The sequence below is a fragment of the Capra hircus genome, chromosome 18, assembly GCF_001704415.2.
Source record: "Capra hircus breed San Clemente chromosome 18, ASM170441v1, whole genome shotgun sequence".
NCBI classification, from domain to species: Eukaryota; Metazoa; Chordata; class Mammalia; order Artiodactyla; family Bovidae; genus Capra; species Capra hircus.
In genome coordinates, this window is record NC_030825.1 from 12,372,324 (window position 1) to 12,385,980 (window position 13,657).

Sequence of the window (13,657 nt, forward strand, 5' to 3'; positions counted from 1 at the left end):
AACACCCAGGACTGATCTCCTTTAGAATGGACTGGTTGGATCTCCTTGCAGTCCAAGGGACTGTCAAGAGTCTTCTCCAACACCACAGTTCAAAAGCATCAGTTCTTCAGCACTCAGCTTTCTTCACAGTCCAACTCTCACATCCATACATGACCACTGGAAAAACCTAGCCTTGACTAGATGGACCTTTGTTGGCAAAGTAATGTCTCTGCTTTTGAATATGCTATCTAGGTTGGTCATAACTTTCCTTCCAAGGAGTAAGCGTCTTTTAATTTCATGGCTGCAATCACCATCTGCAGTGATTTTGGAGCCCCCCAAAATAAAGTCTGACACTGTTTCCACTGTTTCCCCATCTATTTCCCATGAAGTGATGGGACCAGATGCCATGATCTTCGTTTTCTGAATGTTGAGCTTTAAGCCAATTTTTTCACTCTCCTTTTTCATCAAGAGGCTTTTTAGTTTCTCTTCACTTTCTACCATAAGGGTGGTGTCATCTGCATATCTGAGGTTATTGATATTTCTCCCGGCAGTCTTGATTCCAGCTTGTGCTTCTTCCAGCCCGCATATAGTAAGTCCACATTAAAAGTGGGGGGCACTGGGGAGTCCTTTAGCTCCTATGGCCTTGCTTTCTTCCTCTGCTGACCAGGGCCTTGGCTACATCTCTCAAAGGTGATTTCTTCTGGTTCTAAATTCACTGAAGCGTTTACCTGCACTGCCGGCTAGGGACTTGGGGCAGTCTCTTCTCCAAGCCTCAGTTGCCTGATCTGTGAAATGGGATCATTTCCATCTCAATGGATTCCTGTGAACCTATACTGAAATAATGACGATTAAGGATTAGCTTGGGCCTCAGCTTTACTGCGTTCATCCAGTAACATCTTCCTGTCTTCATTTGCACGTTGGGAAGGTGTGTGTCTATGTGTATATGTGTGTCCGGATGGCAAGAGTGAAGTTTTCTATCCAGGTGTAGAGGATGGGGATAAATTTAGCAAATGTATTCTACACCCTAGTTGATGGGGCCCACACCAGTCCCGAGGAGGTAGCTTCTCTTTTCCCATTTTCCAGTTGAGGCACACAAAAGTGGAATTTGGTAAATTTGCAAACCCCTAGTGGAAAGTGCTTGGCACCGCGCTGGATGCACCGTTAATTTCTCAATGGAAACGCTATTTTTATGGTCATGATGAGGAAACTGAGCGCTTCCTCCTTTTCTCAAGCCGAGTTTTTATTTTATTTTATTTTTTAAATTAATTAATTAATTTATTTATTTAATTTTTTTTTATTTTAAAATCTTTAATTCTTACATGCGTTCCCAAACATGAACCCCCCTCCCACCTCCCTCCCCACAACATCTCTCTGGGTCAAGCCGAGTTTTTAGGACGCGGGTGGTCCCGCTCTCCCTCCGAGGCCCCCGAGCTCGAGGCGCCAGCGCCTCCCGGAGGCCGCCCAGCTCTTAAGTGGGGCGAAGCCGGGAGGGGCGGGGCCACGACGGCGCGACCCTATTAGGGCCGCCGGGGGCGTGGCTCCTGGGTCCGGGCAGCCTACAAGAGGCGGCGCGCACGGTCCTCTGACCCACTGCATCTTTCGGCGGCCCGAGAGTCCCTCATCCTGCGACCTGCCTGCTGTGTCCGCTGTGCTTGTGCTGCTGTTGCCGCCACTCCGCGCAGGAGACGCCGGCGAGGAGGTGGTTGAGCCCTGCGGAGGGAGGTGAGTGTGCCTTAGATTCCTCTCTCTGCACCGTGCTCTCCACCCCCTCAATCTCCTAGGAGCTGGAATAACCAGAGCAGATGTCATCTCTTAGGGTTTACTGTGCGCAGGCAAGTTAGCTGTGCACGCCTCCTGCATTTCAGAACCGTGCTCGGCGGCATGCCCTTCCGCAGATGGAGAAACTGAGTCTCAGCGAGGGCAAGTTGTCTGAGACCTCACATACTAGAAGCTAGGGAGCCTGGGACTCAAAGCAGGTCTGACGCAGAATCGTGCTCCCTGAGGCTGTGTGTATTCTTGCCTTCCCTGTGCAATTCGCCAGCATCTATTGCATCCCTGTGTACACCGTGGGCGTCAATAAGTGGAGAGCATGTGGCAGGAGTTTGAATGTGTTCTGCCCACGTGTGGAGGCTGAGGTGATCCTGGCGGCGTGTGTATTCTGCTGGGCAGTTTATAGAGCCACGCCCCTTTACGATAGTGTTTGCGACAGACCTTCCAGGTAGTCTTCCTCTTCCCCTATTTCAGAGGAAGGCACTGAGAGGGTCAGGGAGGTGAAGTGTCCGGGCAGAGTGGAGGCTGGGACCCAGTTCCGTCTGCCTCCAAAGCCCCATAAAGCTGTGGATGTGTCCGGGCGTGGCACATGTCCAGTTCCTACAGGTTTGGGAAGAATTCCCGGGCTTCTTCAGCTAGAGTAGGTATCTGTATAAACTTCTGGTAGGGGGAACCGCTGGCAGCTGAGGGCTCAGCTCTGGGGTCTGGGAGATCTGCGACCCCCAGTGGAAGAGCCAGGGCCAGCCCCATGGGCAGTGGAGACCCGGAGCCTCCCTTGAAAGGGCTGGGCTGGTGGACAAGCCAGCTGGCTAATGCCAGCTCATCGAAGTCCAGTTTGAATTGGGTGTCCGTTAGCTGGAAGGTGAGTTACTGCTCTGGTCAAGGGAAGCAGCTGGGAGTTGACAGATGCTCAGCTCACCTTCCAACCAAGAGTGGGCTTGTGAGTTTCCACTTTGAGCCTTTGGGCTCCTTGCCCTGGCAGATTAGGGTGAGCCTGCCTTCCCCAGAAGGGTCACGGCATCTAGGGTCTAGAACCTGACAGATGAGAGGCCAGGATGTGAAGGACAGGATGAAAGGCATGCCCCCTTCTCCAAACAGATCCAGAGGGGGAACTCTTGGGCCTATTTGTTTTGTGCACTTGATGGCTGTGTGTGATGCTGTTACCTCAGGTCTATCTGTCTGCACTTAGCCTTCATACTTAAGGGCTGAGTCCTGCCTCCTTTAAGACACTTCTCTGTCCAATTGCTAACTCCACCTCTGAACCTGACCTTCAAACCTGAGGGATTGTTTTGTTTGAGAGGGGCTCCAGGTAAAACACAGTTAGCAGAGTTGGGGCCAGCCCATCCCTGACGATGCAGGCAGGGAAGAGAATGAAGAGAGTGATCTTGATTTTTACAGTCTCTTAAAAAATAGGAGTAGGAATAGTAATGATCGTGTTTGTAATCCTATCAGCAGCTGACATTCATCTGGCACTTACTGTGGGCCAGTCATGCCTGGGGTTTTACATGGATGACCGCTGACTTATTTGTGAGCTGGACTGTCCTCCTTTTTACAAGGAGGAAAGTGAGGCTCCGAGTGATGAAGGCATGTACCCAACATGACATGGGCAGGGTCGGGGAGAGCTGCCATCCTAGCCGGGTCCTCCCTCAGATCCTGGAAAAAGATGCTGGTCCAATGACTGGCCACATGACTGTCAGCTCAGAGCTTGCTTCTGGGCAAGGCTTCTGCCGTGCGGGTTCTGAATTCCCCGGCCCCGGTTAGGGGTGGGGCTGGAGAGGAGACACTGACATGGGGGCTTGGGATCAACTCTGCCGACAGGTACCTGCATCAGTGTGCAGGGCCCTGCTGGGGAACCCAGAGCAATGCCAGCTGCTCCAACAGCCCTGCCTCTGGACTGCCAAGCAGAGCTGGCTGGACGGGGAGGGGCTGGAGCCTCAGGAGCGGAGCATGGGCCTCTGAAGACCCCCACACTTCATCCCTCCCTCAGCGACCCTACATCGGATACCTGGGTTTTTCTGTAGGTTGCATTTGAAAACCAGCTTTTAAAGGCAGGACCTCTAAATGTGACCTCTTTGGCCTCATGGGAGCTGGAACATTTCTTTTCTCTGTCACCAGAGTAATTTACTATGTATGGGAGGTGCCTCTGTGTCTGCTTACTCCCGACCTAGGAAGACTCCCCCCCACTTTTTTGCAGACTCACTGGTTTTTGATCAGTCCCAGATGTGCAAACCCAGCATCACTCAAAGGAGCTGATGGCTTGTCGAGAAAGGAAAATAGAACACAGGCATCATTTCATTTCATCTTCAGTTCACTGAGCTGACTGCGATGGGGATCTGGAGCCCCTCATCAGGTCCTACGGGAAGCACACTCCGTTCTGGAACAGGGAGGGACAGGCCGCTCTTCTATTTTATTTTTTTCCCTTGGAAAAGATGATTCTAGTATTGTAAAATACTAATAACATGAGATTTATCATTTTAAAGTACACAGTTTGGTGGCATCTAGTACATTAGCTGTGTTGTGAAACTATCAACACTGTCTAATTCCAGGACATTTTCATCACTCCAAAAGGAAACCTTACGATCAGTATTAACAGTCACTCCCCATTCTATCCTCCTCAGCCCCTGGCAACTGCTCATCTGCTTTCTGTCTCTCTGGATTTGCTTAATTCTGGACGTTTTGTGTAAAAGAAACCACCCGGTATGTGACTTTCTGTGTCTGGCGTCTCTCACTGAGCCTGACATGGTCAGGGTTCATGCGTGTTGGAGCCTGTGTCCGTGCTGGGCCCTTTTTTGTGGTCGAACACTCTTCCGTGGTGTGGGCAGGACAGACCATCCTTAGTTGATCCTCTCACCCACTGCTGGAAGTTTGGGCCATTTCCCCCTTTCGGCTGTTGTACATAATGCTGCTGTTGACATCTGTGTACACTTTTTTTTTGGACACCCATTTTCAGTTGTTTTGGTTCTTCCCCCAGGAGTAGAATAGGTGGGTCCCATGGTAACCTTATTTTTACCTTATTAAGGATCATTTGTCCCTTTTTCTTGACTTTCGTCTTGAAGAGGCATCAACTGAGATCATCTCCTTCCAGAAGGAATCAAGGCCCTCTGCCATGAGCGTAGAGAATGGGGCGTCTGGGTGTTTTTGGGGAAGTGTTCACAGTATCTCCCCACCCCTCACCCTGGAGAGCAACTGGCAGAGATTCCTGTCAGAGATGTTGTCCTGGGGACATCTTGTATCCCAGGCTGTACATTTATGAGTACTTGGTGATAGACAACCCCCCAACCCAAGATTGTGGGGACAGACAGTTTCTTGTGGTCCAGCCCCGGGGAAATTTATCTTCTCTGATTGCCCCAAGTGCTGCGTCAGCTTAGAAAAAAAACCACAGATTCAGGGGAAAAAGGAAAAGTCCTAATGAGGATTATGCAACTTTTGGACCATCATTTTAAAAAAATATTATAAATTATGAAATCCCACATTTTCAGTCCAAGTTTCTGGACCATTTCCCACTGTGAGTGCAGAATGGTAAAATCCTGGAAGGAAAAGAATCCAGCTTCCATTTTGTTTGTAGTCAAGTGGTCCGAGAATGGACCCTTCCCTGACGTTCTTTTGGACTGAAAACTTCTGGATCTGTCTAGAACTAGGGACGGGCATCCAGCTGACCACAGCTGCGGCTGATTTGATAAGACCCTAGAAGTTCTTTTACTGGTGGCTCAGTGGTAAAAGGAGCTGCAGGAGACGGGTTTGATCCCTGTGTTGAAAAGATCTCCTGGAAGAGAGCATGCACCCCACTCCAGTGTTCTTGCCTGGAGAATCCCATGGACAGAGGAGCCTGGCGGGCTACAGTCCATGGGGCCGCAAGGAGTCAGACACGATTAAAGTGACTTAGCATGCACACACAGAAGTCATTTTAGAGCAAAGAGGCAGTGTGCCTGGCAGGGAAGGTGACAGTGGATGGGTGGAGCGTTCAGGGGTGCGCTGGGAGGGGGCCATGTTAGTGCAGAGGCCTGGAGGAGGGCTCCCCTGGCACCCTGAGACTGACAGGAAGCTCAGGGGTCCGGGGGTCAGGCTCAGGGTAGAGGAGCCTGCATCTCCTGCTCTGAGCTGCGGGGCACAGGGGAGTCATGGTGTGGCCTTCGTACCTGAGAGCAGGTCACGATGGGATGATCGGTGTCCCCTGCAGTGTGTGAAGCCCACCCCAGCCCCACGGTGACTGAGCCTGTGTACTGACCCAGCAGCAACCCACCCTTTACAAAACTGACCTCCCTTTACAACAAAGACAGGGCACCCTCTACAATGAGGCCTCTGGTCCTAGCTCTGCTCCATGTTCACCGAGGCTCATCTCACTTCTGCCTTCTGGCCACAGCAGGAGGGATCAGGTTTTCTGCACATGCTGACCATAGAAGGCCCCTCCTCCCCACTTTTTAAAAAAATTTTTGGCTGCCCTGCACAGCATGTGGGCTCAGTTCGCAACCAGGGATCAATCTGTGTCCCCTGCATTGGAAGTGCAGAGTCTCAACCATTGGACCACCAGGAAGTTCTGAAGGTTCCCTTTTTAACATAAATTTCTTTGAACTCCCAAAGCGAACCAACAAATAAAAATAAGAAATATGAACTAGAACAGGGAGATGGTAGGAAGGTGGGCAAAGCTTGGGGTAGCAGGTGTGACAAGGGCTGGAGTTTGGGAAACACTGGACTAAGGTGCAGCATGGGGAGATTTGAGAGGCCGGTGCCACCAAGAGTAGTGGTTCTCAAAGTGAAGTCCCAGGGCCAGCAGCAGCACCCAGGGGAGCTGTCAGAATGCTGATTCTCAGCTGCACTGCAGACCTCCAGAAGCTGTGGAGGTGGGGCCAGCAATCTGTGCTTTAGCTTGACTTCCAGCACTTTCTGGTGCAGGCTCCAGGGTGGGACCCACTGCCCGGGAAAGCCTGGAAGACTTTCCCTGGGCAGGGGCCCAGAATGGGGTGGGCGGGGCGGCTGATTGGGGCGGACGGTTCTGTTTACAGGACCTGATGTGAGCACAGAGAAGTCATGTGGCAGGGATAGAGCCAGTGGCTTGGGAGCAAGAGTGACCTCTTCTGTCCAGTGTCGAGGCCCCTGAGAGCAAGTTGCTGGGTGTTCCTAGGCCTTTCTTCCGGAATGACGCTGGGTTTGCTGGCACCCATTGCTCTAGGGCTTGAGCAAGTGTCCTGAGGGTTCCAGCCTTTTCCTTCAGCAGTGTTTAGAGCCCATGTGCCCTGGAGCTTGTGGAGTCCGTCTGTTGGTGACCCCTAAGCGGCCCCTCTGAAAGAATGGGCTGTTTCCTCTCCAGCATTCAAAATACATCTGTGTGTCTGTACATGTCCGCTGCGTCTCTCCATCCTGCCCCCAGCCGGCTCCCAACACAGCCAGTCTGTTCTCATGGGGGGAAGCACTGGCTGCTTTAAAAACACTGTTTATTCCCGGGAACCGTCAAGGCCAGGCTTCCCGGGGACTGAGATATTTTCAGCTTTGGCATCGCTGGACAAAGTGCCCTCTCAGACCAGGATGAACCGGGCCCTGTCTGGCAGAGTCGCTGTCTGGCCCAGGTGGGAGGCCCCAGCCGCACAGGGCTTTCTCTGGGCTCCAGCACCTTCAGGTTCACCTCGAAGGGCTGTCGGAGTCCAGGCCCCGGACTTGTCTCAGTGCTGATATTCAGGGGAGAGCCCGGAGGGTTTTATCTTCACAGTGCTCTTCTCCTGCTTCTGTGGAGGCATTCTTCCAACAGAAGCCAGAGCCTCTTTAACTCTTCACTGAAACTTTTTATTAAAGTTCAACATGCTGGAGAAGAAAGCACATGCATTCCTGCACAGGGGGATGGCGTTTTCTCCAAGTAAGGTGACAGAGCCTGACTCCCCCCCAGGCCCCTCCCACAGCCCCACCCCCGAGGGGAACCATTTCTGCGCTTCTGTTGGGGTAGGTTGGTTTTGCCTGGTTTTGAACTTTACATCAAGGGCAGCATGGATGTTTCATCACTGGAGTCTGGCCTCTTCAGTTCAGCGTTAGGTCTGTGAGGTCCATCTGCGGAGCTGCATCTGCCGGGTTCTCAGAGCGTAAATCAGACCCTGTCACCGTCGGCTTCGTCTGCTCTGCACCTGAAGTGCTCGCCCATGCGCACAGACACACACACACACACACACTCACACTCACACAGACACAACCCCACCCCCCATTCCACTTTGCATTTAGAGTAAAATCAACACTCTTTGGTCAAGGCCCTCGAGGCCCCAGGCTGCCTGGCCCTGTTTGCCTCTGTGACCCCATTCCTCCCTGGTCACACTGCTCTGACCCTTCTTGTCCAGGCCAAGACAGTGACCATCTCAGAGCCTTTGTCCTTGCAGTTCCCGCTGCCTGGGGTTCACTCCAGCCAGAGTGGTCACTGCCCCTACCTCTGTCTACCCTCACCGTCCAGTGTCCCAGGCTGTCTTCCTCCAGCCTTGGTATGGTCTCCTCTGCTTGCTGTGATGCCCACCCCCCACTGCACCCCACTCCTGGGGACAGAGCCTTGCTCACTGCATACCCCAGGGACTCCCTAGCTACCTGAGGGCTTGCCCTGGGGATTTCCCCCGAGAGGCCGCGTGCAGAATCCATAGTCTGGTGCTATATAGAATGCTTGACTTCGGTTCAAGGCTGTGACTCACCCTTGCAGGTACCACCTGACACCAGTGAGTCATGCGTTTCAGGTGGGAGGATAGTCCCGGTGCTGCCAGCGCCGTAGCCTGGAGCAGAGGTGTCTGGGATGGCTAGTTTCACCCTCAAGGAGCGGGAAAGAAACACTAATTGAGCACCAGTGAGTCTCGGGACTCTGCTGCTGGGCTCCTTAGAACCACTATTTCCACAATCTGCAAATTCTCCCCCAGCCCTGGGAGAAACTCAGTACTTTGTTTTGCCTGGGAAGAACTGGATACTCCGAGGGATTGAAGGACCTTCTGGGCGGCCCCCAGGTCTACGTCATAGAGTCAGGATTCAAACCGGGTTTGACCCACTGTCCACACTTTTCTTCGATGTCTCCTGAGAGTTCTCAATTTCTTGTTTTTGGGAGCTGGAGGTTTCCTGCCATTTATCTAAAGATTTCTGAGGGCACTGTTTCCAAGGAAACATCCACATGTCTACGAGAAGGGAGAAAAGGGCCCCAGGCGTCATGTACTGGGTATTTGAAGAGTATATTAATTTATTATCCAGTCACTTTAAAGTGGCTTCTCATATATTATCTTGGCTTGCATTGAACAAACCTGTTTTTTCTTTTTTTGTTCTGCACAGAGTAGATTAAGCGAATGTTTGTTGAGTAAGTGTGCTCTTTTTGTTCAGAATTGTGTATGTTCTCTGCATAGTATTTAAAAAACTGAATGGGTTTTATGTATTATATTCAGTTAAACATACTGAGTTGAAAAATAAAAAAATTAAAGAAAAGAAGAAAATAAACATACTGAGTTGTTGCCCTGTGTATCCCATAAGGACATATCTTTTGCTGAGGGGACAGGAGAAAAGAAGGTGCCCGTGGGGGTGGCCTTTTTTGTTAAGCCTAATGTCCGTCTTTGTGGGGTTGGGGGCAGAGCAGTTGACAAAGGAAGCGACAGTCCTCCGTGGTCTTTCCCTAAGTCTGTCTAGAAGGGTTTACGGAAAACTGGCTCCCATGGAGGAGGGAGATCCCTGCCCTCGGCGTGTCTGGTGCTTACCCAGCCGCTCTTCCAGCCCTGGGATTTGCCCGAGACAGGCTGGGGTGTCCCGCCCCCCTCCTCCCAGCCGCCACTTCATTCCTGGAATTTCTGGGTGGTTTGTGGGTCTGACTCTCCTCTGCCTTCGGCCTCACTCACATTCTGAGTTCTCCTTTGTGCTCCTGAGGGAGCTTGGAGTCCTGATGCCCCTGCCTTTGGGGCTAGCTGTGGGGGCTCCTGCTGACATGGGGGCACAAGTCAGAGCTGCCCTGATATTTTGGAGGGCAAGGCAGGCAGGGAGTCAGAGCATGGCAGGCTCCTTGCCGTTGTCCGCAGGCATTCTGCACGACTGCGAGCAAGTTGCTCGTCTGCGTTGAGCCTTAGTTTCCTCAACTGTAAAATAGGGATCATAGTCATAGTGACCCTAACAGTCTGCAGAGAGGGTAAAAGACAAGATTCTGGGAGTAGAGGACCCAGAACAAGGTCAGCCACTTTGTCCTCATTCATCATGTGTTGGCTGGGTGATTGGTGAGAAATGTTTGTTGAGCAGTTAATATGCCACGAAGTTTCGGGTTGAGTAAGACCCAGTCAGCCAGTGCTGTGCTGGAGCTGGCTCATACTGGCTTGTGGGAGCCGATGGTTAAGTTTCTGGAAAAGTTGTGGGCCAGTTCAATCCCACCATCATTTTTTTTTTAAATTGAAGTATAGTTGATGTCCAGTGTTGTGTATGTCTCAGGTGTATAATACAGTGATTCAGTTATACGTGTGTGTGTGTGTGTGTGTGTGCATGTGTGCGCTCAATTACTCAGTCATGTCCTACTCTTTACAGTCCCGCTCCTCTGTCCATGGGATTCTCCAGGCAAGAATACTGGAGTGGGTTGCCACGCCCTCCTCCAGGAGTTCTTCCCCACCCAGGGATCTGTCTCCTGGGTCTGTGGCACCGGCAGGGGGATTCTTTACCACTATGCCACCTAGGAAGCCCTACATACACGTATTTTCAGGTTTTTGCTCTTATAGTTTATTACAAAATACTGGGTATAGTTCCCTGTACACGCAACCACCATTATATGTTATATAAACTTACAATGAAATAAATCTTATTTAAAATAAAAATAGTAGCTAGTCAAAACATATTGCGTCCTAATCTTTTACCCTGCCTCACTGTTCTCTCTGTTCTTGGGGTGGTTGCTGTCTACTCCATGTGTATGGTGGAAAAGTTGCCTCACAGTGTGTTATCGTGGGACTCTTTCCAGAAACTCCATACTCAGTGGCCCTACATCAATGGCTTGAAATTGCCGTGGTGGGGATATTTACACCAAGGGAATGGGTAGACACTACAGATTAGGGTGAGTATTTCAAGGTTTTCCAAATGTCCGTTATTAAACATTTGCCAGTCTAGCACTGGTTCCAGCCCCTCGAGAAGTGCCAAGTCTAGCTGGCAAGGCAACCAGTGTGAGCAGACTTGAGGCAGGCTGCTGGCTCCTTGACACCCAGGGCCCAGCTGAGCCCTGGAAGGAGACCCAGCCTCAGGGCAGCAACGGCCACTGAGCCGGGTAACTGTCGCTGTGAATCCGGTTTCTGGCCAGCTGATCATGTTCGTGCTGCAGACCCTGTCTGTGACATCTCGAGTCATCACTTCCCCAGGAAGCTGAGAGAAGTGGCTAAGGCCCCAGGCATGTAGGGAACTGAAGCATATTTCAGATTTAAGGGAGGCCTGTTTTTTTTTTTTTTTTATCATCCCCACCAGCATTAGACATCTTATAGGAGTTTTAAAAACTAGGTTTGTCTCAAAGCAGAGGCTTTGAAATAAGAGAGAATAGCCTTTTTCACTTCATTCACCTTTATTAATCCCAGTCTTCCTCAAATCTCTCCAAACAATGGGTCTGTGGAGCATTTAGCATCATTATTATTGCCATAGCCAATACGATTAGCCATTAACCATGCAGTGAACCCTGTAATGTTGTGACCCTGTAGTTCTTTGTCTTCATCCCTTGATCCCAGCCTGCCTCCTCCCCTCACAGACAGATCAGTCTCTGCTCCACAGGAAGACTCAGTGGAGGATTCAAAGGGTCACCACTTTCCGGAAACCTCCGGGAGCTGAATCACGCCTGCAGACCTGTCGATCTTGTTCACTGACGAAGATGCCAACGGTGTTCTATAAATATTTACGAAGTGAATGTACAGATCTCCTCGTTCCGACGAGGTCAGACTTTGGCGATTCAGCGGTGAACAAGGCGGACAGGTCTGGGGCCATGATTAAGCTGGGACCCCAAAGTTGAGTCCTAACCCACGGGCAGGAATTCATCTGCCGGGCCCCGGTGGGGGCGTGGCAGGTCGGGGTCACAGGCTGAGCCGCGGGAACAGCGTGTGCAGGAGCAGAGAGCTTGGCACAGCCTCAGGGCTGCCGGCTGGCGGGTCCCATGAAGATTCATCTTTCTGGCAGACTTTCCTAAACACAGGCAAAGGCAGCCTGGGCGGAGTGACACCTCCAGGTTCATCCACATTCTCTTTCTTCATTTTGCTCCTGAGAGTTGAGTTGAGTGTCAGGAGACCCCGAGGTGGATTGGGGGCACTTGGGGCTGTGGGTGCCCTTGACGTCCACAGACTCTTAGGCGGCGCGGAGGGTGATGGCAGAGCTTTGTGGCAGCAGCCAAGTGTACAAAGCCCTCCACGCTTCCAGGAAGTGGGATCTCAAGTCTTGGTTCCACCCCAGTCCAGCCCCAGACCTCACTAATACCATGGAAGATCACCAGGCTCAGTTTTGTTTTCCAGAAAACGGAGTGGAAAACAGCCAGAGCCCAAATGTATCCCGCAAGTTGGGGAGATGCTGCAGGAATCCGACCCCAGATTGAGTGGCTGTAGACCGAGGGGTTTGAAAGCTTTGTCAGTGTCTCCCCGCCCCTGCGTCCCACCCCTGGTGCCCTTATCTTGTTTGTGGTCTCTCAGGCTGGGAGTTTCAACTGCCGTCAAGGAGACCTCTCCTAGACTGCATTTCTGTCAACTGCGGCATTCACTTGGGTGTTTGATGCTGTTGGTAACAGGCCAGGGACAGAGAGTGGGGAGGGCTTCCCTGGAAAGGAAGCCTGCATTTGGCCACCCTGGGAGAAGCGGGGGGGCAAAAGAGCCAATGAGTGTTGGCCTCCATCTCCAGGCCCCAAAGGGAGCTCGGATAACCCGCTTGCCTAAAGTGTGAGCCCCTCGGGGATGTCAGGAGGGTTGGAGGAGTGCAGAGAGAGTCAGAGTGGGCATCATATTTGAGTCAGAGGCAGATGGAGGTTGGGTGGGTGCTAGGCTCGGTGACGGGGCATGTCATGGTGCAATGTCACCGTGACGTAAACGTTTCACTCCCCTGGGGATGACACATGGGTACCTTCTTCTCGACAGAGTCACTGGCTGACCTGGAGTGGGGGTGGGGCCTGTCTCCACTGAGCCCAGCCATCTGCCCAGGAAGCAGAGAAGGGTGGGGAGGGTCAGAGTGTGAACTGGGTTGTTTGCGGGGGTCCTGCCCTGTGTGGGTGGTGATGAGAAATCCCCAAGGAAGCTCACCCCGGGGAAGGCGAGGTGGCATTGAGGAGGGGGCTCAGAGGCCAGACGGAGCTGCGTTCCAGCCCCAGGTTTTCTGCTTGCAGTTGTGTGACCTTGGGTGTGTTCCCAAAGACCCCAGGGGCCTTAGTCTCCTCATCTGTCAGATGGGAGCAGTAGAACCCAAACCCCTGGCTCATCAGGAGGGTGGAGTGAGGAATGCAGCCATGGGCACATGGTGGGCCTCCCTCCAGGTAAGCCCCCACCGGCCTCCCTGGTAGGAGCCTGTACTTGTCATTGGAAAGCCCCAGGTGGCAGTGTGTGGGTCTCCGCTGGAAAACTTTAAAAAAAAGTATTTTATTGAAGTATAGTTGGCTTACAGTGTTGTGTTTATTTCTGTTGTACAGCAAAGCGAGGCAGTTACGCATCTGCTGCTGCCGCGCCGCTTCAGTCGAGTCCGACTCTTCGACCCCACAGACGGCAGCCCGCCAGGCCCCGCCGTCCCTGGGATTCTCCAGGCAAGAGTACTGGAGTGGGCTGCCATTATATATATTCTTTCTCGTATGCTTTTCCATTCTGGTTTATCACAGGATGTCGAGTATATTTCCCTGAGCTCTGCAGTAGGACCTGGTAGTTTATCCATCCCGTGGATAGTAGCTTGTTTCCGCTAACCCCAGCCTTCTGCTCTGTCCCTCCCCCACACCGATCCCCCTCAGCAA

The 13,657-nt window shown here is 52.0% G+C and overlaps 1 protein-coding gene across 1 annotated transcript in view; it reads left to right on the forward strand.

The window, feature by feature from the left end:
- Window positions 1,560-13,657, forward strand: part of CRISPLD2 (cysteine rich secretory protein LCCL domain containing 2) — a 69,816-nt gene continuing 57,718 nt past the window's right edge. Inside the window, exon 1 of the mRNA XM_005691843.3 lies at window positions 1,560-1,701. The gene's annotated coding sequence lies outside the window, so the exon portion shown is untranslated. The remainder of the gene's footprint in view (window positions 1,702-13,657) is intronic.